This window comes from Pleurodeles waltl, chromosome 7 (genome assembly GCF_031143425.1).
Source record: "Pleurodeles waltl isolate 20211129_DDA chromosome 7, aPleWal1.hap1.20221129, whole genome shotgun sequence".
In the NCBI taxonomy this organism is placed as follows: domain Eukaryota; kingdom Metazoa; phylum Chordata; class Amphibia; order Caudata; family Salamandridae; genus Pleurodeles; species Pleurodeles waltl.
Genome location: NC_090446.1, coordinates 267,115,280 through 267,142,912, shown reverse-complemented (window position 1 = coordinate 267,142,912; position 27,633 = coordinate 267,115,280). Strand labels below are relative to the sequence as shown.

General features: G+C 45.1%; 1 long non-coding RNA gene across 3 annotated transcripts in view; it reads right to left on the bottom strand.

Moving 5' to 3' along the window:
- The window catches only part of LOC138304002 (uncharacterized), a 238,677-nt gene that overhangs the window by 84,373 nt on the left and 126,671 nt on the right, over positions 1 to 27,633 (bottom strand). For all 3 annotated transcript variants that reach the window (XR_011205482.1, XR_011205480.1, XR_011205481.1), the window contains one exon: positions 6,891 to 6,950. This is a non-coding gene — a long non-coding RNA (uncharacterized lncRNA). The remainder of the gene's footprint in view (positions 1 to 6,890; positions 6,951 to 27,633) is intronic.

Here is a 27,633-nt window from a genome sequence, read left to right as displayed (position 1 = left end):
TCTAAATATGGCCAATCGAGTGGAGGAAGTTGTGCAAGCTGGTCATTTGGGTCAGTGCCAGTCCAAAAGAACTTGTCCAGAAGAGCTCAACATGTCTGTATTACCTGACATAGTTGGACAACTCTGGCAGCAGAATTCTTTGAACTTCTGCATTCAGGAAAATGCTTATTTGTTGTAGATGAGTATTCTAGACTTTCCATTGTTAAAGTGGTATACTCAACCTCTGCCTCTCCCATACTCCAGGTTTTGGATGGCGTTTTTCAACCTGGGGAATCCAGCCACTTCCAAAACAGACAATGGCTCATCATTTAATGGAGTAGATTTTAGGAAATGTATGAGTTACATGGGGATAACTCACCAGAAGATAACTGTATTGGCCTCAAGGAAATGGGGATGTAGAAACATTTGTCAGTACTCTAAATAAAACAGTTCAGATAGCTAAATTAACACAAATAATGTTGAATCAAGCACTGTGTCAAGGATTGAGAGATCATTGAAATACTTACCATGGTTGAACAGGGAAATGTCTGTCATAACTAATGTTTGGTTACACTAGACAAAGTGGTCTTCCAGGATTGGCAGCGAAAGCTCCAGAATGTCATGTAATGTGATATTGCAATACACAACTAGAATTATCTGTCCTCTTTAATGCTTTGAGCATGACCACTGGGAATAGAATGTTTCTTTATGTATTTAAGATTCTTAAGTTAGTTTGTTGTTCAGTGGAAGTGCAAAGATATGGAGGAACAAATAACATACCTGCACGATATGTATGGTTTGACATGGTATCTAGATGCTACAGCATGCATCAGAAGATCGGAAAGTCATCTTCAGGATTATAGTGAATTAATCTATTTGAGAGATATAGAGGACCTGGACCATAAATAGTTCTATGTGGCAGGACTAGAGTTTTAAAGAGGATTCTTTCCCTAATCTGCAGCCAATAATAATGATCAGTCTCTGCAGCTCACACAGAAATGAGTGTTCTGGCTTCACACGTCATTCTTTCCTGTTCACTTTTCATTCACATAGTCTGACTAATAATAGTGGAGTGTGCAACATGACCAATCTCTATGCTACTTTACTAGTTAGAGAGTAGGTACAGTTGGTCATGCTGCAGGCCCTTCCACTTCACCAGGCTGTCACTGAGAGTGTTTATGTATTTGTTTGTAGACTTCCTAATGGTTTCATGTGACTACAAGGGTGTAAAAGTGACAGGCTCTACCTCTTCAATGTGTCCAACCTCCCTGTATGACTTACTGGGTTAGACTTCACTTGCACAAGTTACTTCTAGAGAGTTGATGAATACCAGTAACTCCAGATCTACCAATGTAAGATCACACTGGAAGTAAAAAACTTTCACACTAAAAATAGAACACCACATCATTATAGAGATAACACTACACCACTGTAGCTATCATCCCAAACTTCAAATGTAGAACAACAACATAACTAAAGACAATATTGCACCTCTAAAACTACAGGACTATAATTGTGTCTCCTTTGGCATGCAATGCTCTTTTGCTATTATGGTTTCACCCCTAAAATAAGCATGTGCACATTTGCAAAGATTTTTCCTCCACGACTTCATTAACATTTTTTAGATTTGAAATATTTGATGCACTCAAAGGAGTAGCAAATATTCCCTAAACGTACCCTTGCAAATTAAAATTCTGCAATGAAAAACTAAGGACGTCATTTACAAGGAAATGTCATAGCACGGAGCTGCACCAAATTTGGAAGCACCATGCTCTGACATTTCAAAGGCTCAGGGATGTACAGTATTTACAACAACGGTGCACCCCTGATTTTCCTCTAGTGCTGGTGCTAACAGTAGCTGCCTAGCTCCGATGCAGGCACCCTTGCACCACGGTGCAAGGGTGCCTGTGTTGCAGGGAATTATTGTTTATGTTTAAATGCTATGTGTCCCTTCCTGCACATAAACAATCAATAATGGTGATTTGTTACTTCTATGTGTGCTGCAGAATGCAGCACACTTAAAAGTAGCAAATCAACATTATTTAATGATTCTTGAATTATAGGAAGGGACACCTTCCTGCACATAAACAATCATTAATGGCATTTAGCTCTTTCTATGGGTGCTGCAGAATGGAGCACACCGAGAAAAAGAAGAAACAAGGTTGCACCACTCTAACGCCACCCCCCAGTGGCATTAGTTTTTGGCGCTGCCTCAGGTTTATGATTTCTTGTAAATCTCTGGCAGTGCCAAAATGCAAAGGGTTTTGCGGTGAAAGCCCACAGCAACACCCATTGCACGCCCCTTTCATGCAAAGTGATGCATGTAAAGGGGCCGAATTTACAAGGCGGCGGTAAGCTACAAGTGGCTTAACGTTGCTTTGTATATATGGAGCAGGGTATTGCGTCACCAGAACATCGGAAAAAGTGGCGTTCCGGTGGCACAATGCCCTTGTAAATGAGGCCCTAAAAGAGAGGTATCTTGCAAAAATTTCAACAATAAATTGCGTTGTCAAAAACATTTCCTGCAGTTGAAAACTTGATAAATTCCAAAGAATGGGTGATGTTCAAAGTTTTACACTTTGCATAACATTTTGAGCAATGATCAAAACACCAGCTCTGCTATACTGTAGTAAATAACACAGCTAAATGTGTCTGCTTGAGCTGATGGATGTGCACATGGAAGGTAATTCTATGTTCTTCTGAAAGTAACATTTTACAATTATTGTGATTTATTTTGTCCTTTTCTCGATCTAAATGATTAATAACTATAGGTTGAGAAAAGCAAACACTGATTTGCACTTCGAGAAGATTCTGACTCATGTAGGCCTTTGTGGGGGGGTCTTACAACCTACTAGAAATGTGGAGGCCTCTGCCTACCTTTCTTCAGCAAAATAAAAGGTAGTTAACTGGATGCGTAGGGAGACATTTCCTCATGCTTCAGGGCTGTTATTTGCTTTCCCTGACTGATCATTTCATTGTGACCTGGTGGCTAAGAGACAGAAACACAACCTAGTCAAGGGTTTCTACTGGGGAGCCAGGAAAGACTCCACTGCAGAAACTCTGTGATTCCCCCACCTTTGATAGGATTATGGGATTTAAGGACTAGGCAGATGAGGTATCTGCTGTTTTTTACTTGATGCCTCACATTCACCAACCTTTGAATGAGGCTTTTATTGTACGCTATATTTAAAATAATTGTCTTCTGAGAGTGTGGTGACAGCGTGTGTTAACCTACTTAGAACACTCCATGATACCACAGAATGTAATCCCAGCAGTCCTTTGTGATTTCACTAACCCCTGCAGAAACATTGTAACCTGTTTGGAACAGATAGATGGTGATTATCCTACATATTCACCAAGAAACAAAGGTTGCTCAAACTCAACTCCAGCAAAGCCACCTCCTATGAAGATGATGTCTTATCTTCCTCAATTATCAAACCTCTCTCTAAAAATGCTCTCTCCCCTCTACTCACCATTGTTGATACCTTTCTCATTTATACCATCTTCCCAGAAGGTCTCAAAACAGGTATGATCATCTCACTAAAGAAACATACAGTACACCTGGATGACCTTAGCAATTACTGGCCCATCACTTACCTACTTTTCATTGACAACATTATTAAAAAAGAATTCTGTATTGAACTCTTAGAGCACTTAAATGCTCACAGTCGCCTGCACGATTATTAGTCTGATCACTCTGCAGCACTGATACATAACCTTACACATGATAGAGAACGGCATTGTGACTTTACACAAAGATGAGGGATACCTTTGTATATTGCTGGATCATTCAGTCTTTTTGGACACCTTCAGCCATAGACCCTCATCAAGCCCATAAGTTTCAATTAAGATTCATTGGAAGAAGCCATCAGAGGTTCTCCTCCTCCCTGTCCAACAAACACCAGTTCATTCACATGGGCACCTATATGTCCTACAACATCCTTTCATTTGCAGAATTCTGCAGGGCTCGATCCTGTTCCCTGTAATTTTCAACCTCATCATGGACCACTCTGGGACTAAACTCACCAATAACAGCATTGAAATTCGCCAATATGCTGATGATACATAACAATACTTGAAAGTCTTCTGTGCTCCAAGCATTCAGTACCTCAAAAAACTACTCACAACTCATCCAGATCTGAATGCTTAGCAGCTACTTGAAACTCGAAACACTACTGATATAGAATGCCAGTTATTTGCCAATAAAGTCAAGCAATAAACAGTCCAATCATCCTTCAATGACATGAAGTTTGACATCTAACCCTAACTTCCACCTATTGCCATGTCACATGGACTCATCCTGGAAGATACCTTAACCTTCACAGAGTACATTGCCAAATCACACAAAAATGTCCTGGTGCTAATTCTCTCTACTAAGAAAGTTGACCCATTCCTCCTAGTAAGCCACTTCAGATCTGCTGGTTGGAGTACTCATACACTTACAGCTGGATAGTGCAAATACTTTGTGCCATGGCTCCTAGACTCCCTTTTTGCCTAACAACTGCAGCATGTTTTACCTAGGAAATGAAGAAATATAATCACATTAAAAACATCCTGATGGAAATCCACTAGCTCCATTTATAGGCCCACACCATCTTCAAAACTATCTGTATTATCTAACAAAGCCATAAGAACCAGCATCCCCGTTTACCTGGCTGGCAGGTACATGATATCTGGTGGCTCTTGACATACCTGTAGCCTGGATACATCACAATGGAGAAAAAGAAGTATAAAAATAGAAAACAAAGCAATAGGCCTTCTTCTACACAACCAGAATATAAACAAAATCACTAGATCCATCAAGACCAACCTACCCCAATTATTGGAGGAGCTGAATACACACGTCTTTGAAGAACACTACATCCTGAGAAAGTAAACGTACACCTGCGCTACAAGAAACAAGCCACCTCTCCTATCATTGAGCTGCATTCTTGCCTTTGGCCCTGTTTAGTGCTTGGCTGCTTTTTTATGGCATTGTGCTTAACAATAACTCATACTTACAAACACAAACATACATTTGTGGATACCACTAAAAAGAAATCACATTTGTGACTTATTTGCATGGAGCATACCTCTTTTCCATTCCTTGTTCTATGTTTTGATCCTCAGATCTAGACAACACAAAGAGAGATATATCTGTACTTTTAGATTGTCCCTTTGTATTTCTAGTAGAGCTTGTGTCTACTTTTTGACATCCTTGTACTGTCATCTCTCTCTCCCCTCACTTATTTGAGCAGAAAGTGGTGTCTAGTGTCATCACTGTGTATCTGGGTGCTGACTGAAGGGTAGTAGCATTCTCCTCATGGGATGACCAATGGCTTTTTCTGCCACTGCTAAAAGACCTAGACATGCCAAACTGTTAAAAGAAAAAGCTGCACTAACAATGTGAGTCACCCTTTTTTGTGTTTACTTAGACAACTAGTGTCAGACAGGAAAAAGGCTGTGATGGTTCTGAACACATATAGGACAGTATGATGAACAGCTTCCCAAGCTCAACACAAAGCTCAGTGCAGGTTTTCATGTGTTGGCACAGCCTAACCTGCCTATGGATAACTTAGAATATCTCCAAGTTAATGCATTAACTGGATACAGCTCAGCTCAAAACAGGCAGAGACAGTCTCTGCTCACTGTTTATGACTTCTGTGGTCTGCAAATCGTGCATTAACTTGGATAAATTCTGAGTTATACCCATGCACCTTAGGCAATGCAGACGCATTAAAAAGGCACTGAGAGGCATATTTATGAATGGGTTGCACCATCCTTGTGTCACGTAATGTGATGAAAGGCCAGCACAAGTGGTAAGTCTTATTTAAAAACATCACGCATCTGCAAAAATATGCACTTTTTTAATCATCGTCTGGGCAAAAGCTATGCCTGATCCAGCTGCATCATGCAAGAATAAATATATGCAATGTGGGTGTTCCCCTGCAAAATCCAACGCAACCGTAACCTAGTGGTATTTATGAGTATGCCATTGCATCATGCATCGTGGAGTAGCCAATGCAAAGCTAGAAATGCACCGTAATTGCTGCCCATCGACAAACCAGGCATGGAAAAGGTCAGTACAAATACCCCACCACCACCACACACTCTGGCAAGCTCACCTATCCCATGGTGGTTTTCATGCTGCAACTGGGAGTAGATAAGAAACCAGCATGTACTCAGCGAAAGAGGAAGAAGTAGATTTTTCTGCAGTGCATGTCCCTCATTGACTCAGGGTAGAGGAGGTCATACAGTTCTACAGACTGAAGAGGGAGTCCATCATGGAATTGCTGGAGACGATAGGGCCAAATCACCAGCCAGAAAAGTGCAAGGACCCATGCCATTGCAGCACATGTATAATTGATGGCTGTGCTCCATATACTGACATCAGGATCCTTCCAAATTACAGCAGCCAGATTAGCTGGAGTTCCATAGGGAGTATTTTCTACCTTTCTCCCATCTGTCTCAGATGCCATCATAAAACTTACACCCCAGTACCTTCTCTTCCCCAAAACTACCCAACAACAACTGGATACCAAGCAAGACTTCTACTACATTACTGGATTCCCTAATGTGCTTGGTGTTTATTGCACACCTGTGCAATTTGTGCCCCCTTCAGCAACATCGCACCTGTACAGAAACTGCAAGCTCAACTACTTCATCAATGTCCAATCCATAGTGGAACATCAGGGAACTTTCTGCAATGTTCTGGTAAAATTTCCAGGAAGTACATATGATGCATACATCTTCTGCCCCAGTACTACGAATGAGCGGTTTCAGAATAGAGGATATGGGAATCGTCTACTCGTTATTACGAAAAGCAGAAATACACATTATACCAACTAAGAAGTTGTAATGTATGACACAATAGCTATCTCTGTGTTTGTGTATGGAGCTTGTTTTACGGTCACATCGTGGCAACAACTTACTTCAACATGTTGTCAATGATGTCACATGTTGTCAATGATGTCCCATGTGCCATTCCAATCCTGCAAAAGAAGTAGGGAAATCCCACAGTGAGAAGAATTCTGTCATTTCACACTGTGTGAGTGTCCAGAACCACATTTTCTGCAATGCTGAACCAGTCATGTGGTCCACAGTTAAATTCTATATGATTAGAAAGGATACATCCTAGCCATATTTGAGATGTGTTCATGTGCAATGCTGTCACAAGTCTGGATTACTAGTTAATGTTCCACTAAAATAACGGGTGTTGAACAAATCATGTCTTCCTAAGTATATGAGTCATACCTTGCAGCACATCTGTTGAGCTGACCAAAGCATCAGGAGAACAAATGTAAAAATAACTTCTAAATTCCATGTATGTTATGCACTCAAAGTGTAGCATACATTTTTTTGTAAATGTCAACTCTAGGTACATATGTAATATCAAAGGTAGAAAGGTCACCTATTTTTCAGGCATGCAAACATTCTAGGTCCAACCACATAAATAGATAAGCCACATTGACATACCTTAATAACATGATAGAGGAACAATTTAGTGCCTCAAATTGCCAACATATCCTGCATCTCAGTCCAACAATGTACAACTGACACAATCAATACATATTATGTGAAATATGTCATACACTAAGAAATAACATAGGTGATGCAACCAAAGTAAGGTATCACAGTGTACTCATGATCCAAATCTGAACCTTATCATGCTAAATTAATGATGTCAGAATCAAGGTATGTAAGTACAGAATCACTTACAAGGCAAACATGTGAATACAGAAGGTGTTGTGAACAGGTCTTTAGTATAAAGTTACTTACATCTACATCATGTTTACCATTGCCATACCTATGCGTTAAGCTAAGTTCATCAAGACAACTTGCCATTCAAAAAGCAGCAGCTGCTGTACGAAAATTTCCAATATAAATATCCATGTTACATGTTCAAAATTGGTTACATGTACTAAGCAAATAGCCATGCTAAATTAAGTTAACAAATCAAAGGCTGTGCAAATGACTTGTAGGCAAGCAAGGACATCATAGGTGAGAAAGTACAAATGTATGTGTGAGTGTCAAACAATTGGCACTGTCACAACCTATGTATTCAATATAACCTGATCATAAATTTGATTCTTTGCAGACATATTGAGTGCAAATGTCATATAACTGTTAAAAACATTGTAAAGTACTTATCATAATAAACTCTGCCTAAGTGTGAGAGTTAGCATGTGAGGTGTTGCATGTTCCACACCATGGACAATATGTGCAATGACACATATAAGTTGAACATAAATGCATAAAGCAATGGTCAAGAGTACCTAAGACATAAGTGTTAAAAGTTAAAGAAATGAGTATGTGTTTGCATGCATACATAACACACATACTGCCTGATTTAGATGTTGGCAGAGGTGAATACTCCATCACAAACCTGTTGGACATCCCGTCTCCCATATTACAATCCCATTATCCTATGGGGATCATAATTCGGCAGATAGGTTATCTGTCACATTTATGATGGTGTATTCCCTCAGCCAACATCTAAATTAGACCCAAAGTTAGTTATAGCTAAGTGATAATGTACCAAATCATTGACGTTTCGTATTTCCCACTTTTCAGGTGACCAAAGATATGGGTTGCAGCTATTGCTCATTAACCCATTTCACAATCCACAGACAGAGGGGCCAAAACAACTTGTCTATGACTAAAACAAGAAATGTTGTTGACCAAATATTTGAGGTCCTAAAGTCCCAGTACCGCTGCCTAGCCAAACCAGAGGAAAAACTACAGTACTCGCCTTCTGTGGCACGCAGGATCATCCTAGTGTGTACAATGTTGCATAACAGTTGTCTAAAAACTAATGTAACATGGGACTATGACACAGAAATCCCACATGAACTGAAAGAGAATGATGAAAAAGATGCAGACACAGAGCACACAATGGCAGGTCGTCGGAAACTAGACTAGATCATGGCTAGTTGTTTTGCATAATTAGATGAAAATAATGATAATAATGACATAAAATATGTCAAGTTATTATCCAATAAATATTTTTTTTAACTCATCCATTGTGTCGTGTTTGTGTGATTTTCAAGGTTTATATCTAGTCACTCACATCTTTTCAGCTAGATGTGGGCCTCGACATGTATGATCTTGATTTCTGAGCTGTTGATAAACATGGGGGCATATCTTCAAATAAGAACAAATCAACTCAGCAAGCCAATGTGTTGCAATGCACTGCATGAAAGGAAGAGGGCAGGATTGTCCGATATATAGATAGATAAGGGGCATGCCTGTCCTCCCGCTCTTAAACAATGCAGTGTAGCACAACAAGCTGTCTTCCTGTGTTTTGGTACATCAAAGTGAGTTAAATATGTCACTCAGTGTATGATAGACCACAAATTTACCAATAAGTCAGTCCCAGCGGCAATCTCCTAATTGATGTGTGTTTCACACATTGCCTAGAATGCAGAGTGGCACAACATTGCTGGAAGAAATGTTGCATCAGATACCATCACAGATCATGATAGACACCTGTCATGGCCAAAGGCCTAGTCTCAGGTGTAGATATCAATATGACATTTGTAAAGAATGCATTCATGCATGTGTGGGGATTCACAAAGTAGAACACATGTAACACCTTCCCAGGGCTGATTGATGTAAAGTCTACATTGGCCCACACTTGATACAATATACATTTACCATGTTTTGCAGAGCAATGCCAGCAGGCTCAAAAGCCCATAAGAAAACTTACTAAATTGCTGAAGTAGCAATGCGTGACATTTTTCAGAAAAGTACGACAAAGGAGATGCCAAGCATCACATTACTTCAGGAACACAGGGATGTGTAATGTGCGAAGCATGTATGTCATGATGCAAGCACAAATGGTTGCGGATATACACAAATATATGAAATGTGGTGTAATGGCAGATGTTGTATTGGAATTTTTTACTACCTGGCAGGAGTTGTCTACCCCTGCCTTACGTGTCTAACTGTATTGTTGTCTGGATCACCAATGCTGCTATCTTTTGAAAGGGGAACAATAAATATGTGTGTGTCATTACATAGGCCTCTGTCATGGATTACAGTCTTCTTAGACCAGGAGGGGCACCAAAAGAGCTACCCTCATAGTTGCAGTATGCTACCTTCTTCGCTGGGAGCACAATAGCACAAGCATGGGGATGGCAGCATAACGAGTAGTGATCAGTCAACCAATCAATCCATCAAAAAAAGCTATAAAGCGTGCTACTCACCCGTGAGGGTCTCAAGGCGCTTGCGGGGGGGGGGGCAGGAGGGTCACTGTTCGAACAACCATGTTTTGAGGTTCTTTCTGAAGAGCAGGAGGTCTTTGGTTTTGCGGAGGTTGATGGGGAGGGAGTTCCAGGTTTTGGGGGCGAGGTAGGAGAAGCACCTGCCTCCTGTGGTGGTGCGTTGGATGCGGGGGACTGTGGCTAGGGCGAGGTTGGCTGATCGGAGGTTTGCTGGAGGGAGTGTGAAAGTTCACTCTTTCGTTGAGGGATGTCGGGCCGGTGTTGTGGAGGGATTTGTGTGCGTGTATGAGGATCTTGAATGTGATTCTCTTGTTTATGGGGAGCCAGTGGAAGGTTTTGAGGTGTGGTGAGATTCGTTCATGGCGGGGGAGGCCAAGGACGAGGCGCGCAGCTGTGTTCTAGATTCTCTGGAGTTTGCGTGTGAGTTTGAGTGTGGTGCCGGCTTAGAGGGCGTTACCATAGTCTAGTCTGCTGCTGATGGGTGCATGGGTGACTGTCTTCCTGGTCTCTGGGGGAATCCATTTGAAGGATTTTTTTAGAGTGCGGAGTGTGGGGAAGCAGGAGAAGGTAGGAGCATTGATTTGGTGTGTCACGGGGAGGGAGGGGTCCAGGATGATGCCGAGGTTGCATGCGTGGTTTGCGGGGGTGGGTGCGGGTCCTAGGGTGGTGGGCCACCAGGAGTCGTCCCATACGGTTTTGTTGGTGCCGAAGATGATGATCTTGGTTTTGTTGAAGTTAAGCTTGAGGTGCTTAGTTGTTATCCAGTTGGCGGTGTCGAGGAGAGCTGCGTTTAGGTTGGTTTTGGCGGTGGTGGGGTTGCGGGTGAGGGAGAGGATGAGTTGGATGTCATCTGCGTAGGAGAGGATAGTGATTCTGTGTGATCGGAGGATGTTGGCTAGAGAGATCATGTAAATGTTGAAGAGTGTGGGGCTGAGAGAGGACCCTTGGGGGACTCCGCAGATGATCTTGGTGGTGGTGGAGTGGAAAGGTGGGAGGCGGACTCTCTGGGTCCGGTCAGTGAGGAAGGAGGTGAACCAGTCCAAGGCTTTCTGGCGAATTCCTATGTTGTGGAGGCGTGTGCGGAGTGTGTGGTGGCAGACAGTGTCAAAGGCTGCGGAGAGGTCTAGGAGGATGAGTGCGACTGTCTTGCCTTTGTCGACTTTGGTCCTAATGTCGTCAGTGCATGCGATGAGGGCGGTTCCCGTGCTGTGGTTCTTGCGGAACCCGGATTGTGAGCGGTCAAGAGTGTTGTTTTCTTTGAGGTAGTGGGATAGGCGGGTGTTGACTAGTTTCTCAGCGACCTTGGCGTGGAAAGGGAGGAGGGAGATGGGGCGATAGTTGGAGAGGATCTCTGGGTCGGCTTTGTTTTTTTTTAGGAGAGCGGTGATTTCCGCGTGCTTCCAGGGGTCTGGGTAGGTGGCGGAGTCGAAGGAGGAGTTGATTATGTCGTGGAGTATGGGGGCAATGGTTGGGCTGGCTTTGTTGTAGATGCGATGTGGGCAGGGAAAGGAGGGGGATCTGGAGCGGATGGAGTTCATGGTTTTTTCGGTTTCTTCATGTGTGGTGGGGGACCAGGTGGTGAGTGTGGTGGGGGGATCATGAGTGGGGGTTGAGTTGGGTGAGTGAGGGGTGTGTGTGGTGGGTGGATGTGGTATGAAGCTGTTGTGGATGTCCAGGATTTTGTGGTGGAAGTGGTTAGAGAGGGCGTCACATATGGGCTGTGTATGTGAAGAGTCTATGTTGCTGGCTTTGGGTTTGGCTAGTTCATTAATGATGATGAAGAGTTCTTTGCTGTTTTGAGAGTTGTTGTCAAGGCGTGTCTTGTAGTGGTCTCTTTTGGCAGTGCGTATGAGTTGGTGATGGGTAGATATGGTGGCTTTGAGGGTGGAGAAATTGGTTGTAGAGGGTTTTTGTCGCCATATTTTCTCCGTTTGGCGGCAGTTGCACTTGGAGTCTTGGAGTTCGGGGGTGAACCACGGGGCGTTCTTGATGTTGCGGGTGGCGATGTGTTTTCTGAGGGGGACTAGTGTGTCTGTGCAGGTGATGATCCATTTTGAGATGTTGTGGGCTCCTGTGTTGGGGTCGTTGGTGTGGGGGGGTTGTGAGCCAGTTGGGAGTTCAGGCGTTCTGTGGGGATCTTGTCCCACATGCGGTAGGGTGTGGTGTGTTGATGGTGGTGTGTGGGGGGTTTGGCAAAGGAGAAGTGGACGCAGTGGTGGTCAGTCCAGAGGAGCTCAGCGGTGTGGGTGTAGGCTATGTGTTGGCTTGAGGTGAAAATTGCATCAAGCGTGTGTCCTGCTGAGTAGGTGGGTACGGTGACCAGTTGTTTGAGTCCGAGGTTGGTGAGGTTATCTATGAGGGATGTAGAGTTGTGGTCTTGTAGGTTCTCCAAGTAAAAGTTGAAATCACAGAGAAGGATGTAGTCTATGGAGGTGAGGGCGTGTGAGCTCATGGTGTCGGCGATGGTGTCGCAGAAGGCGGGGCGTGGTCCTGGTGGTTTGTAGATTAATGTACCTCTGAGGGTGGAGTTGTTGTTAATGTGGATTAGGAAGTGCATGTGTTCTGTGTTGTCAATAGTGTTTTGGGAGCTGGTGGTGACTTTGATGGTGTCCCTGTGTAGGATGGCGATGCCACCCTCTGGCCTGTTGAGGCGGTCTTTGCGTTGGAGTTTGTATCCCTTGGGGGTGGCGATGGCTATGTCCGGTTCTGAGGAGGGGTTGGTCCAGGTTTCCGTGAGGAAGGCGATGTCGGGTGAGTGTAATGTGATGAGGTCCCAGAGTTCTATGGCATGTTTGTGAAGGGAGCGGGTGTTGTGGAGCAGGCAGTTGAGGTGATTGTGGTGGGTGGCGTTGGTGTGGTGCATGAGGGTGTTGTTGTGGGGTGTGTTCTGGTTGTGGGGTGGTGTGCTGCGGGGCTGGTTGGTGGGGGGCAGAGCAGGTGTGTGTTGCGTTGGGGGTGTTGTGTGTGTTGTCGGGGGGTGGCTATGGTTGGTGTGTGGTGTGAGGGAGGAGGAGCAGGAAAAATGACAGGTGTGGCAAGTGAAGGGGCCATGAGTGTGTGTGGGGCTGGAAAGGGTGCAGGTGTGGTGAGGGCCTGGGTTGAGTGAGTGGAGGATGAGGGGGGAGTAGGTTTGTCTGCGAGGGCCATGGGGACTGGCACTGGGTGCGGTCTTGGCACGGATGGGCGCAGACTGGCTTGCCTCTGGCGCGCCTTCGGCGCACCAGTGGCACGTCCATGCCGTGGCTTCCATAAATGGTGGTGGAGGGAGTGGCAGCTGGGAGGAGGGAGGGCTGGATGAATGGGAAGGCTAGGGGGGTGCAGGGGATGCAGCGGCAGGGGAAGCTGGAACAAACACGAGGAACGGACGGTGAGGTGGAGGGGGAAGGCGGGAGGAGCTGCAGGGGACGCAGCAGCAGGGGAAGCTGGAACAAACACAAGGAACGGACGGTGAGGTGGAGGGGAAGGCGGGAGGGGCCACAGGGGACACAGCGGCTGGGGAAGCTGTAAAAAAAAAAAACAAAGGGAACGGATGGTGAGGAGGTGGCGCTGGGCGGCGGAGCGGGGAGCGATCTGCCTACTAAAGCAGGGTCAAGGGTTGCTCCTCGTTACCGTGCTGCGGCTTCCATAAATGGGGGGGGGGAGTGGTAGCTGGGAGGAGGGAGGGCTGGACGAATGGGAAGGCTAGGGGGGGTGGGGCTGCAGGGGACGCAGTGGCAGGGGAAGCTGAAACAAACATGAGGAACGGACAGTGAGGTGGAAGCGGGAGGGTCCGCAGGGGACGCAGCAGCTGGGGAAGCTGGAACAAACACGAGGAACAGACGGTGAGGTGGAGGGGGAGGCGTGAGGGGCCACAGGGGACGCAGCGGATGGGGAAGCTGTAAAAAAAAAACAAAGGGAACGGATGGTGAGGAGGTGGCCTGGGCGGCGGAGCGGGGAGAGACCTGCCTGCTAAAGCAGGGTCAAGGGTTGCTCCTCGTTACCGCGCCGCAGCTTCCATAAATGAGGGGGGAGGGAGTGGCAGCTGGGAGGAGGGAGGGCTGGACGAATGGGAAGGCTAGGGGGGTGGGGCCACAGGGGACGCAGTAGCAGCGGAAGCTGGAACAAACACAGGAACGGATGGTGTGGTGGAGGGGGGAGGCGGGAGGGGCCGAAGGGGACGCAGCGGCTGGGGAAGCTGTAAAAAAAACAAAGGGAACGGACGGTGAGGAGGTGGCGCTGGGCGGCGGAGCGGGGAGCGACCTGCCTGCTAAAGCAGGGTCAAGGGTTGCTCTATAGTAGTGAACATAACCATTCTACCCTGGGTCCCTGGAGAGAGGCCCACTGGCTCCCTCACCCCTTCTAAAGTTCTGCTGCTGTGTGTTCAAATCACCCCTGTCCAACATCATGATCTGGAAGTTTGTGTGTGAAAAAATCATGCGCTGAATGCATGTGCCCATGCAAGACACACAACAAATAGGGTGAAATGTGGAACTATGTGCACATAGTTAATATGTGTGTGCTGGTAGTGTGTTTTTAATGTGACACACTCTAGTATAGTACAAAGGGTCTGTAGTACTAAACAGTGTGTGCTGACTCTGGGGCAGAGTTATGGAAAGCGGTGCTGCACTGAGTGCAGTGTCACTTTCCCTGAGCCCCTTAGAACCCCTCTACTGCCACCATGGAGCAGGCATAATGTAGCGCAAAAGGGTTACAAAGTGGCGCAATGCATGCTGTAAATAAGGGGTGGGGATTTCGGCCTCGCTGGGCCACATCAACGTAAAAAATAATGATGCTAATGTGGCGAAAGGTGGCGCTAGGGCATTATAAATATGCCCCTGTGTGTGCTGCATGTCAGTATTCTGGTGATAGCAAAACACATGTGGACTACAGTGCTGGACACTAAGGGGCATATTTAACAGCTTGGAAATTGTTGTGGCTGTTAGTGGAGTAGCATGTGCCTGGTCTGTCTTTATCAAATATATTTTGGGTAATTTTATTGTTTAAGCATTGATTTTTGTCTTTGTAATTGTATCTGTATTGTTGGGTATTTGTGCATTTTGGGGTTAGAACTAATTAGGTATAGCTGTGGGTTTAAGGAGGTATCATTTTTTGTTTAGTGTGTTAAGATTTAGTTAGGACTTGTGCTATTTTGGCCATGTCATGGAAGGGAAGATGTGTGAGCTTCAGTGTCAGAGAGGTTGGCTGTCTCATCCTACTGATGAGGCACTAGCTGCAAGTGGAAAGGTCAGCCGGGGGTACAGAAGACCAAAAAGTCAGAAGGATCATTGGGAGTGGGTGCAATGATACCTGAGCAAGGTGGCTCATGAGGAATGCTCTATCTCCCAACATCATTGTGTGGCTGTCATAGGCCAGGAAGCAGATGATGTGGACTATATGGGATTGAAGATCAGAGAGTCCATAAGTATGTATTAATGTACCATCCAGATGTGTTCATATAGATAACTTTGTTAAGGTACATATTTATATAAAAATGTATTTGCAATGTATAGCTACCTTGTGACCCACAAGGCAAAACAGAGTGAATCCAGATGCATCAAAATGTCAATCAAAGTAGCAAACCCACCATAAATACAGTGTTGCCTTACAGGGAGCTACCACTCTTGGGGGGTCATTCCCACCCCGGCGGTCGCGGTCGGCGGGAGCACCGCCAACAGGCTGGTGGTGCTCCGCAGGGCATTCTGTCCGCGGCGGTATGGCCGCGGTCAGAACAGGAAAACCAGCGGTGTCCCGCCGGTTTTCCGCTGCCCTGAGGAATCCCCCATGGCGGCGCAGCTTGCTGCGCCGCCATGGGGGATTCCGACCCCCTCACCGCCATCCTGTTCCTGGCGGTTCCGACCGCCAGGAACAGGATGGCGGTGAGGGGTGTCGTGGGGCCCCTGGGGGCCCCTGCAGTGCCCATGCCAATGGCATGGGCACTGCAGGGGCCCCCGTAAGAGGGCCCCACTTTGAATTTCAGTGTCTGCTTAGCAGACACTGAAATTCGCGACGGGTGCTACTGCACCCGTCGCACCCTTCCCACTCCGCCGGCTCCATTCGGAGCCGGCTTCCTCGTGGGAAGGGGTTTCCCGCTGGGCTGGCGGGCGGCCTTCTGGCGGTTGCCCGCCAGCCCAGCGGGAAAGCCAGAATGGCCTCCGCGGTCTTTCGACCGGGGAGCGGCCATATGGCGGTTCCCGCCAGGCGGGCCGCGACCGCCGCCCGCCAGCCTCAGAATGAGGCCCTTGATGCCAAGTATTGCTAAGTAGCCTTTTGTACAAATGAGGGTTACCATTTAGTACTCTCCGCATTGAACAATGTTTGGGCTTGTAAATATACTTTGATAAATCATTTGGTTTTCCCTCTCTCATGTGATGCAAACACTGCACAATATGTGGCTAGATCATCCCCTGTAATGTAAGACATTTCAGACCTTTTACCTCCTGTCAGATCAGTCTGCATTCCATGGTCTGAAAAAGTATACATATGTGTGTGCGGGTGTTCTAAATGTGCCATGACACTGGAATGTCATAGTGCTTAGTTAATATTTAGAAGTGTGTGAATGTGCTCTACATTTCATACAATGATTTCATTGTTGTTTTGCAGGTGAACATTGCCATTTCACCTGAGGTGAAGTTGACCACTTCGAAGATAGTGATGTGGCAAGTAAGCGTCATGAGTACATGTAGGTCTATGACGTGTGTGTGTGATCCATGATAGTTGTAACAATGTGATGTGTCTGGCAACAACTCAATCAGAATCATTGAGCAAACTCAACATCGCATGTCAATAGATTTCAGGAAAAACAAGGAGGTGTGTTCAGGTGAATGTAGTGTAAACATAGGTGTGGGTAAGTGTTTTCTGCAGTACCCCACTTGAAATATGGGGATGGTTTATCTGTGTGTCATGCCCAACGACACTGCAAAAACATTCATGATCGTGTTGGCAGGTTAGTCATCACATTCCAATCATTGCACAAAAGATAGATGCTAGAAATGTGCCAGGAACATCCCAACCGTGGTTGCATCCTGGTACAACCTATGAAAAGGTACAATTGACATCTCAACATGTGTTGCCACAGGAGTGTGTGTCATTTGTATGACATCTTAACATTCCCTCAGTACCACCACTTACCTGAGGAATAGCTGTTGATATCCTGTCTCAGGGGTGATTGAGCCTCCATCAGAGGTGCCCATGTCAGATCTATATGGAAACTAGTGACAGTGGCCCCATTACACTGATGCTCTGGAAGCTGTGCAAATGTAGTGATGCTCCTGTATCAATCCAAGGTTTTCCTCATCACAACAGCTCTCAGCCTGCCTATAGCACATTGTGCAGGAAGATGCACACATGAAAGAGAACTTGCGCTGTGGCATAGCAATTGTAAAGTGGATGGCAACCTGCATATTTCAGTAATTTATGTATCTTATGAGTGGCAAAAGCATTGTTGTAATACCTATGCAGCCCCAGTAGGCGTCACTGCATGAACATATATTAATTGGCCTAAGTTTAGCCAGTAGGACATGTGCTCAATATTTAACATATATTGCCATATCAATGCCAACCTCATGGCAGTACGTAACCTATGTGGCATTTATGTCAAGCTGCAGTGCAATGTTGCAAGCCACCTTGCTGCATTGCGTGAAAGAGAAAGGGAATGAATGCACAGTGATTTCACGTTAAAAGACTTTCCACTCATTTCCTACTGGTGGCATACCTTTGCCTGGCTAACACCAAGGCAGGTATCCTTCCCTCATAGTGCAAGGGGGCCTGTTTTGTAGATACAAATTTTCTTGGGCAGGTATGGACAGCTGCCTGCACAAACATACTACAGAGGGGCTTTTTACTCTTGTGTGTTGCGGAATGCTGATTTTTTTTCTCCCGATTTTGGTTCACTTGTTGACTGGTTGCATTATGACACATTTCCAGGTATAGCACTGATGCTAAATATGTGAAGCAAACAAAGTAAGGGTGTTGATGCAGTGAGACATTCACCCTCCATCTCTGTAGTGGCTTCTTGCCGCAGAGTATGGCAAGTTATCAATGTGATCTGCATTGCGTTACTGAAGATGACCTAGCGCATGCACAGCCACACAAGCTGTTATTGATTACCTTTATACATCTCACTTAGATTTTCCCATGACCTCACCTCCACCCTTGCAGGATGAAAGAACAACAGCAAAAGTGTACATATCCAGCCCATAAGTTTCATTTACCATTGACATATCTGAATGAGTGGGGAACACTTGTATGAGTGAAATGTATGGTTCTCTTTTGTGCCTAAATAGATGTTTTGTACACCTACACTGAACTTATGACCTATTATAACTGGAGAAGTCATTGTAATGGAAGAAAAGTCGACATTTCAATATCGAATATTGGAATATATATATATATATATATATATATATATATATATATATATATATATATATATATATTCAATATTAGTTGTAGGAATGGAGAGGCACTTCAAATTGCCACTATCACCTTCACCTCCTTTCACATATTTTACATGTACACACATGTTTTTATATGGCTCTCTATAGACACCTGTAAGAACGTCAACCAGACCCTCATCAATGGCAGACTTTGGTATACCAATGCCCTCTACAACACCATTTCTGCACACCTGCTACATAAGAGGCAAACAATCCACTGCCAAACTATTACTCGGCCTGGCTTGCAGCACACACATCGCACCTCACCTCAGAAAAATACAATGCGTACCCATTCAGACACACTGCCAGTTCAAGATGGTTATCCACTCCTACAATGCACTACACTACCAGGGACCCAACTAACTCACACACCATCTATGCTTCCACCAAAAAAAATGGACCTCTGTTCTGCATCATTTACACTTACCACCACCCTCAATAACCATGTGAGCAAGACAGGAGGTAGGGTGGTGTCTTCATGGTAGGCTATACCAGGGAAAACCTACCAGACACATCAGGACAGCTACATGAAATATAGATTTGTGCTAGTAACTGCATACTTGGCTCTTCAAGTGACCCTACTTGTAGAGCATGCACCTACTGAGAACCTGGATATCCTCTCAGGTGACAAGGTGACCATCTACAAAGACACATTACATTGTGTTACATTACATTATACTTTTGACTGTCTAACCCCAATACCAGCACCCTTGCATCATTTTCTAAGAGGGCCTTAATTGGCACTGGAATATTTGCCATGTTTTTAGCGACCATGCATGATGTGCTGCTTCACTCCAGGTATTTTCTGTTGTTTTCCAGGACTTGTAGTCCTGCCCATTAATGCCATAGATTGCACTACATGTCCCAGTTTTCAAAGGAAAACCCTGGACTGGTGCAGCACAACACGCATAGACCTGAGACAACTAGCAGGCCAGGACTGAGCTGAATATATTGTCACTGCCCAAGAAAATAACAGTTATGTGATGGATGACTTAATACATGAGATATTCCTTCCTTTCCCTTCCACACAGCACAGCACAGGAAGTGTCTTGCTGGGTATCGCTGCATGACAGCTTAATCAATGTGATCTCTTGGTTTCACTCACATAGCAGTTCTTGCTTGTAGTATTCTTTAGCACTGTCCTGTCTTTCACTCCAGCAACGTACTCTATTGGAATGAGTGATGCCACTAACTCCTCCAATGGGTCCAACTCCTCCTGGGAATGAGGTTCTCTTCCAGTCCTCGTTGTTGCCATGATATTCCTAGCCAGATTTTCTTTTGCCCTGCATTTATAATCATGCCACCTTTTCTTACACTACAGTGCTGTCATTTTTGTTTGTGCAACACAGTTTAACTTGTCCACCATGGATTGCCAAATTGCATCCTTCCTTGCTTATGGTAATTTTTGAGGTGACAAAGAGGAGGTGTTCCTTCTTTGTTCCCCCAGTAATTAGGATTTGTTTCTCCTCCTCACTGAAAGTACTGATTGTGCCACCCACTTAAGTAGCCCTTTAGACATGTTTTGGGCCTGCCACTGCAGAGCCTAAGTGTGCAGCCTGACTGCTGCTTCGACTTGGCATTGAAAACCCTTGCTAAGCCTTAAACTTTCCTTTTATTACATATATGTCACCCCTAAGGTAGGACCTACATCTCCCATAAAGCAGGGTGCTGTATAGCTAAAAGATAGGGCACATGCTATTAAGTTTTACATGTCCTAGTAATGAAAAACTCCCAAAGTCACTTTTCACTACAGTGAGGTGTTCTCCTTTAACTGGGTAACTTTGAGAATGCCTTAAAACACTTTTAAGCTGTAATTCCTAATTAGAAAGAGGTAGCTGTATCTTGTTTCATATCTTTGAAATTGTTATGATAAATCAGTTTCACTGGTTAAGTTGGATTTAACATTACTACTTTAAAAATGCCACTTTTAGAAAGTTGACATATGTCTGCTCTTACAGCTCTGTGTGCCTGCAGTCTGTCTTCAATTCACATCTGGGATGAGTGACAGCTACACTTTGTGCATTCCCTCTAGACAGCCACACACACATGAAGATTAGGTGTGGATAATCTACATTCATCAGCATTCTGATGGCTCTTCCTGGTCAGGAAGGGTGGGAAGGATTAACACACCTGTAGAGGCAGTGGCTGTCCCAACACAAAGTGCTGATTTCCTTTATCAATAGTCTGGACCCACGGCTGAGGAAGAAAGGATACTTGTACACTTAAAAGACCCTTCTTTGAAGTCACCCCCACTTCAAAAGCACTTTTGGATATAAGTACTGGGTCTCTCACCCCACAAAATCAGACATTCTCAACCTACAACTGCACTCTGTCAGAACTGCTGTCTTGCTTAAAGGACCCATCTGCTGGACTGATAGATTTTGAATGCCTTCTTTTCTCTTGTATTGGCCTGCTAGACACTGACTCTGCTGAAGAAGGACTGGACTCTGCCTTCTGCCTGAATTGTGCTCCAAGGGATTGTTGGCTTGCCTCCTGTTGCTTAAGACTCAGGGATATCAAAGTCTCTACCTATGCTCCTGTGCCTATTTCACTGGAAGTGGACCCGGATACTTACATCAAGAAAATCAGTGCATCTCCTCTATGTGTGTAGCAGAACCAGCTCATCACTCTCAGAAACACTACATCGCACATCAGTCTAGGGAGATCAAGGAATCCCTTGACTGAGTGGAGAAACCTGGTACATCGCACTTCGGAACCAAGCCATCTTGGCTCCTGTGCTGGTCTTTGGAACCAATGAATCACCTTCAATGCATAGCACATGCATGATGACCCGATCGATGTATCTCACCATACATCTCGTTGTTGCAACAAAGAAAGGTACTTTGTTCACCAAGGACAGTGTGGGTCCTCTATACGGCCCGCAGTCCGTTGAGGTCAGCCCGAACTTTCACTTTGCCCCGGTCCAGCACGACCTCAAGTAACCCCAAAAGTGCTATTTGCTCTTAAGCTCTGTTTTTATACGTCTTATTCTAGAATTCAGATCTAAAATGTTGGTTTTGAGCTTGTTTTGTTCAGAATACAATAATCTATTTTTCTTAACCTGTGTGAAGTCTTTGTGTGTTTTTTTTTATTGTGTTACTGTGTGTGTGTGTGTGTGTGCATGTGGGTGATGCACAAATACATTCACAACTTTCAACACCAAGAGATAGAGGTAAAAGAGCTCACTTCACCTCCCCTAAATAATCGACAAAAGTGAGCCTGCTGCCTCTATCATACAACCACCTTTAATCTGATGACAGGGGAACTCCTATCTAGTTTTTTGGAGATCCCTCACTAACTAACTTGAGTTAGTGGCACGGTTCATCATCAGATTCCCACCCAAGACCCCTACTGCATCTAAGTGTGCTATGATGTCTGAGGTAGCTGGCTCGCATTTGGTGATTGTGCAAAAATACCTTACACATTGCCTCTTTAGATAAGCCTGACTGCTCTGTGCCAAGATACCAGAGGGTGAGCACAGGTTATCTTTTAGTGTATTTGACTTACCCTTACTAGGATGTTGGTTCCTGCTTGTACAGGGTGCATACTATGACAACCAGAAACCAAGGGGCATATTTACCAGCTCCTAGCATCATCTATCAACACATTAGCATCATTTGTTTTATACTAATGTTTTGTTAGATGGCCAAAATCCCCACACCATATTTACAAAGTGGAGCAATGCATTCATTGTGCCACTTTGTAACCCTTTGTGCCACATTATGCTTGCTCCAGGCATAATGTATGCAAAGGGGGCATTCCACAGTTATGGGGGGCCGAAAAATGGCGTAAGGAAATCTAATGGATTTGCTTGTGCCATTTTTGTTCAGCACTTTTAACGCCTGCTCAGAGCAGGCATTAAAAGGGGGCACACCATCGAATACAATGGGCCTCTATGTACTCTGCAGGAGTAGCGCCAATATTTTGGAGCTACTCCTGCAGAGTAAATCAATAGCTTCAATAAAAATTATTCTATTGCCCCCTACCTTGCACCATGGTGAGCCGTATCCTAGATACGGCCACTCATGATGGTGGTAAGTGGGCGCTAAGGGGCACAAGGAAAGTGGAACTGCACTGGGTGCAGCGCCACTTTCCTTAAATCTGGCCCCTAATTTTGAACAGCTGTTATAAATTGGGTTTCTGATTGGCAGAGGTATCTGCCCTGTCCAAACAGGAATCATAATCCTAGTCAGGGAAAGTCATGAACATACCCTAAATTAGCCAGTGCTTACCCACTGGTAGCTGACACAGAGCAGTCAGGCATAACTAAAGATGCAATGTGCTCAGCATTTGTGCAACACTTCAAACAGTAAAACAATGAAAACACCACACAATAAGATATCACACCTGGGTAGAAAAATAGAGCTCACTAAGAGGCAATGTGTAAATGTGTTTCCTGTAGAAGAAGCACTTGAACCTGTGCAGATTCAAGCCAGCTAAGCGCAGCTTGAAGGTTCGCGTTATTATTAGCCCCATTCAGATTACAGGAGGCTACTCTTAATTTAAATCCCATCCTTATGCAAAAAGCTGATCCTTGTTGCCATACCCCATTGTCCTAGTACTACTAGTTTAACTAAACTTTTGTCTTGTGTTTCCTCTTCAAGCAAATAATAAGGCTGGTTGATTACCACCTGCATTTTTTTGTTCTGACTCCCTCCTGGACCCACCCCCCCACTGTGGAGCCCCCCTTCTTGCCCCTCCCTCTCCACCCTGTGGAACCCCCCTTGCCCCTCCCCCTTGTACTCGACAACTCCCTTCCCCGTCTTGGCCTCTCCCTCCCTTGTGCCCCCCCAGTGCCCCCACTGGCATGACCCCCACCCCAATAACCCACAATTTAGTGCACTGGCTTGCCACTCTGGGAGCCTGACTCCCAAGAATGTGCATTCCGGCGGATGAAAGAAAAAAATTTCAAAGAAAGAAAAAAAAAGGAAAAAGAGCACCTTTAGAAAACACCTTATACAACCCCTGTTTTCCCTGCCTACTCCCGCCTACTCCCCACCATCCACATTACTTATTTCCTTGCCCTCTGTGGGTGAATGACATTTCGAATATAATTTTAAAGAGCTGAAAAAGTCTTTGGCATCCTGAACGCGTTGGAAGATAAGCATTTTGTCATTACTCAAAACTTTCAACTTAGCTAATTGAACGATCCCTGCCGGTGCCCCAAGCTTTTTGAAGTCATCAATCAATCCCACAAATTCACAACGCCGTTTGGCCGCTGAGGCCGACATGTCTGAGAACACACGGAAGCTGCATAGATCTCCTGACTTGAAGATCCTCCTGCGAGAGGATTTGCTCTTTGATCCTGGAATCCCCAAAGTTAACTAAAATAGTACAAGGGTATTTTGGGTATGTAGGGTGCACAAAGGGTACCCTATGTGCTCTCATTATAGAAAGATCTAAATCCGTCTTGGCTGTCTCCGGGAGAATAGAATTGCGTATGAGATCTGAAACTATCTTGGTGACTGATGATGCTGCCTCCAAATCCTCCGGGATCCCTACGGATCTAAGATTTGAGCATCATGATCTATTTTCTAAATCCTCTAGCTTCATCTGAAGCTCTTCTAGTTCTGATTGACTCCGTGGTATGGTCGACCCAGACTGATTTCCCAAATCCTCCAAGTCCTATACACGCTGTTCGACCTGGGATAGCCTTGTAGATATGTTAGTCAAATGGGTATTTAACTGACTAAGCTGATCCTTAGTCTCCTTGTGAGCCTCCTCCTGAGATAGCTTGATTGCCCGCAGCACTACTAAAATCTGTCCCATCCACTCCTCCATTGCGCTTGTACGAGGAGATTTAAATGTTGTAGTGCAGCTAGAACTAGAAGTGCCGGGAATTAGATCTTTAGCAGCTCCAGCCATTGGAAATACAAGGTCAGATGCCAAGCCATGGTTGTCTATCATAGTGCTGGCAGGAGTTGTGGTTACAGGAGTGGTCTACATGCCCCTTTCGTCTCCCAGAGAAATTGAAGGTTGCTCAAAGCCTTTATCATTGTCCTTTGTGACTGTGCTGGGATTGGCATGGTCGCTGATAAACGCAAACAAAAGATATATAGTCCTCTCTTTGTGTTGCGAACTGCCTTCCAGGGCCATATGAGAAATGTTGTCAGAAGCGATAAGACTGCCTGAAGACATGATTGTATGCGTTACGGGGGAATGGGTTGACCTTTCTGTTGCTAATGCTGCGTGAACTGGTGATTGGAGACAAGCTTCTCCCAGGTTGGTTCTCTGGAGTTCAGCAAAGATTGGTTGGAGGCGGGATATATACTGTGAGATATCCTGTTCCGCTGAGAAATCTCACTGTAACTCTCCAAAAGATCTTTGCCCGGAACCTGACTTTGGTCTACTTGAAGCCAGCGACAAAATCTTCATTTTGGAACCCTTCACATTTTTTCCCATCATTCGTGCCCTGCCTATTACGTCGCGGGTCATACACTTCATTATATGTATAGGCTAATGTCTACTTATAATCAGCCGCGGGAAAACTTAGAAATAGTTCCTCTTTTTTTTAACTTTTTTTTTCTTTCTTCCCTTCTCTCTCGTCTTTTTTCTCTATTACTTCCTTTCTCTCCTCTTTTTTCCTTCTCTTCCTCTCTTCCTCCATTCTTCCTCTTTTTCTTCTTTCCCTCTTCCCCCTTGCTTTCTTTCTTCTTTCCCTCTCTTTGTTATCTCTTCTTCTTCCTTCTTTCATTTCAGTCTTTCATACTGTTCTTCCCTTTTTCTTACACCTTCCCCCTCTCCTCCTTTGATCCCAAATAAGGTTGAGAACATCGGCAACATCGAACTATAAGTCTTATGTAGCCCCCATTTTTATTTAAGTTCACTTATCTTGCTTTTTGGCTGAAAAATACCTGAATAGACCCTGGCGTATACCAAAGTAAATCGTTATCCTCTGCTTTCTTCTGAATCTTGCTGGCGCTGCTCCAGTACTCCTGGGAACCTGCCCCTGCCACCGTTGCTGCAGCTCGCCTCGTAATTGAGCTGGCCTGGACACACGGAAATATTAAAGCCACAGGTCCGCTTGTATCATTGTGTTGTTTGCCTCCATCTAATACCACCGCGGGGGAGTAGGGAGCCCACAGACGTCGCTTCTTCCCGTCTCCCTGCTGTAGCTAGGCTCTAACCAAGGGAGATGCTCTCCATTGCTCCTGGGACGGGATGGGTGTAGGGAAGCAAGCGCTGCACTTCCACTGCCTCGTGGAGCCGCATACTGCTGCTATCGGCACTCCGACCGCCAAACCGCTTTTCAATAATCCAGCCCTCCGGTGAGAATTAAATCGCCCCATCTTTGTTGCTGTCCTTCTCAAGCATACAATTACGGGAATGCTGCTACTCGCTTTAGTCGGGTTTTCAGGAAGTCATTCGGCAGTTCTGCTTTCTGCCACCATCCTGCGAACCCTTCAGGCTCCTAGTCACAGAGCATGATGGGAGCTCACATGACCCTTCCCCCAGCAATCAAGTATATAGTCAGGCCAGCCACAATAGAGCCCGGCCAGCTACAGGGAACCAGTGAGGACTGCTGAACAAAAGTACCTTAATCATGGTTGTGTTAACATTGAAGATGCGAGGAGCGGAGTGAAGAGATGTGTTGGTGTTGATCCCTGCAATGGAAGCAATGTGCTAATCCTTTCCACACAGTAGCAAAGATGTGTCAATTTTCTCCATGCAGCAGTGGCGATGCATCTAGTCTGAGGTGTGGTGGTTCCGAAGATGATGCACAGAGGTCGGGCTGCGCTAGCGAGGCCATGCATTAACTCCGATCCACACAATGCACTGGTTCCGATCTACGCAATAAGGGCGATGGATGATTTGACTGGAGCAGCACTTTATACCCACTTTGAGGGGCCCAGGACTGGTTTGGCACCACATGTTAGGGCAGAACTCATAGTTCACAAAGTCCAGGTGCTCTAGCAGGTGAGTTGGAAGTCACTTGTTTCCCTGAGACTTCAGGAGACAAGAGATTAGTCAGTTGGCCCTTGGAGTCACTGTGGTTGTTGGATTAAAAAATGTGGGTCTAGTCCTTCTTGCGCAGGCAAGGAGGGCCACAGCAGAAGGTCAGCACATTGAAGCAGGAGTACAACAAAGTAGCAGTCCAGCACAGTGGCAGTTCTTGTAGCAGCACAGCAGTCCTTCTTCCTGGCAGAGTATCCACAGGTCCAGAAGTGTACTGAGGTGGTGGTGTCTGAGGGCCAATATTTATACTTCTTGAAAGTGGGAGAAGCTTCTATAGAGTGGCTTTGAAGTGCAAGGAACTCACTCCCTCCCCTGCCCTTGCTCCAAGCTGGCTGGAGTGTCAATATATGGTCATTAAGCCCATTGTGTGTGGACCGGGCACAGCCTGTTCTGGTGTAAACGTGAGGCTGTGGCCAGTTTCTCCCTCCCATCTTGCCCACGATGGCCCAACAGTATGTGGGTGGCCCATCAGTCACACCTAAGTTCCATTTGTGTGTGGCTGTCTTAAGGGAATACACAAAGCCCATCTGCCACCTGACCCCAGATGTGGATTGAAGACCAGCTGCAGGCATACATGGCTAACAGTAGGAAAATGTAAACTTTCTAAAAGTGCCATTTTCTAAATTGTAACAATACATCTGACTTTACCATTAAAGAGGATTTATCAGTACAATTCCATAAGTACTAAACATGACGTATCTACCTCTCGTCAGTCAGGAATTACTGCTTATTAAATGTAATAAAGAACTTCCAATGATACCAACTGCAGTCACGTCAGTGGCCCTATGTTATAGTTTGCAGGTGAATGAACAGGATTTAAGACTGCTCCTGAAATTTCTATTGCGACATCAAACAGGTTACTCAGCACTAGGTAATTGCACTTAATAACTGATTGTGGAATTTTAGTGCCAAAACATGTGGATCTGGAAAAGAGGACCATCTGTGCGTGTGTGAAGTGAGAAACTAGTCTCCTGATGGCCGATCAGTTCTTTATGCTCATAATTCAATTACTTTAAATCTAATTACACTATGATCAATGGCAAGATTGTTCATCAAAAGGTTAAAAATTAAATTGAATT